We start from the raw sequence: 2,246 nt of genomic DNA, 5'->3' as shown, positions 1-2,246 counted from the left end.
TTAAACCCACAATACAAGCTGTGATGCTTCAATTATGTATGGCTGTTGTAGGTGAGGTTAAGTAGTGTATTCAAATGCGAATTTCAACAGTTATAGCACGACTATTAATAAATATTCCTATTTAATTATCTAATTATCATTGATTAAAATATAAACTTTAAGACAGCAAAATAAAGATATGGATGAGACAGAATAAAGCAAAGTTTGATTTTGAATTTTCTCAACATCCAAAACTTTAAATTCCCCATCACTTACTATTAACAGTATTACAGACAATCCAATGCATGAATAATAGACCAAAATATTTGGTGGCTGTAAAAGCTGTTTAAATTACATTTTACTATGGCTAGGATAACTCCATCACCATTTAATCTGAAATGTGTTTCAAATAAAATAAAATAAAAATATTCATATATAAAATGTGTTTTAGTCATTTGTCATTTAAATAAAAATAGCAAGCAATAACAATGAACATTATCAAGGGAATTTAATCATGCAATAAAAAGCCTAAGCGAAGATTCAATAGAATTTTAGGCAAGTGACAACCAAAGAAATACTCCAACCAAGCTAATTACTATATTAGTACAATTATTCCAAATTATGAAATTAGTACCTGTAACCTCAGTTGTAGGTAGATGCTTATCTAAGGCATTGGCATTTGTAGGCAAATCTATCCCGAATTCTTGCACAGTAGTTGTAGTAGCAACATCACCATTAAGCCCAACAACCGAGTGAGAAAAACATTTATAACTGAAGGGGTTGATCGCCGCAAACATTGACCATTTGAACTACTTTCCCGAGTACGATTTGGGTTGAGTACCATTCGCCTGTTAAGTCTTGCTCGCTTACAACTATCTGTATCATGGATCATTGCTATGTCTTTATGCTTTTTACTCCTATGGCTTCCACCTCCAAATTTCTTTGACGACACTATGTTTGTGGAATGCATCTTGGCCATCCTTTTCTTGTACATGATCATACGCCTTCTTTGGCGCGCAAGTCTTGCAGCCTCCATTTCCGCCAATAAATTCCTCTACTCAAAACTGTTAAGGGATCTCGTGGTTTTTGAAAAGGAATTTGAAATTAATTGTAAATACTTCCTTTGTTTTATTTTATTTGTGTTTTTTTTTTTTTGGGTTCAACAAACAAATCAATATTGTTTCTGTGGGTTAACAACTATTGAATTATAAATAATTTTCAAAGATGGCTAAACTAAATAAACAAAAAATCAATAAACAATGTAAATATTAAAACAATTAAAACAATGTAAATATTATAGCCTTCGAATTATAAGTTTGGAGTACCCTAAAAAACTTATCCAAAACATTCCAAGCAAAACCAAATCATTTCAAAGGCTACACAATGAAGAAGTAACTGAACTAAAAATCAGAGGAAAAATTGAAAATAATTGAAGATTTAGGTAATCTAATAATCACAGCATATGTAAAATTCAAGCCGTAATCAATTACGATAAACAATCTTTCTCCAAAAAAAAAAAAAAAGATAAACAAAATACCTTTATCAAAACCATATTTAGCCCAAATGCCTCAATCAAAACCAAACAAATATGTAAACATAAACTATAGCTATTGCAAGTTTTTGTTATTTAATTATAAAAAATCAAAATACAAAGAATGCAATTAACAAAAAAAAAAAAAAAAAAAATCACCTGGTGACAATTCTAGAAGTACAGTGGTGACAGAAGTCAGTTTGTTGGTGGTGCTAGCCTGAGATGTCACTTATCTTCCCTTGCATGAGATGTTTTTGTTTTGACATTCCTCTCCAAATGGCAGGAAAAATGGCAGAATGGCTGGTTTTGTTTCTTTGGGTGTGGTGTTTCAGTTTTATTTTTGATGTCACTATTGCAAAGAAGGGATGGGGCCACAATAATTAAAACAAAACATCCAAGAAAGAGTATAATTGACCCATCAATTAATAATAATAATCCAAGAAGAACCCTCGCTGATTCAACAGTTTTAAAAAAAATATAGACATACTAAAAAGGTTAGATGGTAATTTGAATAGAAAAAGCAACCATGGTAAAGCTATGCTGACATTGGGAAGGTTTTGTAGAGAAGAAAAAAACAGTGTGCATTAACTCTTTCCACTCTACCTAATTCTTGATAATTAGACATTCTAATGTGCATGACAAACCACTGAACTTTTATGATAGAGGTTTATAGTTCATCAATAATAATATAATAATAATAGAGGTTTATAGTTACATATCTTTTAAGTAAATCAAA

The 2,246-nt window shown here is 30.7% G+C and overlaps 1 protein-coding gene across 1 annotated transcript in view; it reads right to left on the bottom strand.

Moving 5' to 3' along the window:
- The window catches only part of LOC136061253 (replication protein A 70 kDa DNA-binding subunit D-like), a 7,886-nt gene extending 5,934 nt beyond the window's left edge, over window positions 1–1,952 (bottom strand). The window contains exon 1 of the mRNA XM_065769358.1: window positions 1,670–1,952. The gene's annotated coding sequence lies outside the window, so the exon portion shown is untranslated. The remainder of the gene's footprint in view (window positions 1–1,669) is intronic.
- Window positions 1,953–2,246: the final 294 nt, after the last annotated feature.

Source organism: Quercus suber, unplaced genomic scaffold (assembly GCF_002906115.3).
Source record: "Quercus suber isolate HL8 unplaced genomic scaffold, Cork oak 2.0 scaffold_1123, whole genome shotgun sequence".
NCBI classification, from domain to species: Eukaryota; Viridiplantae; Streptophyta; class Magnoliopsida; order Fagales; family Fagaceae; genus Quercus; species Quercus suber.
The sequence above is the reverse complement of the archived record's forward strand: the minus strand, read 5'-3'. Positions and strand labels throughout refer to the sequence as shown.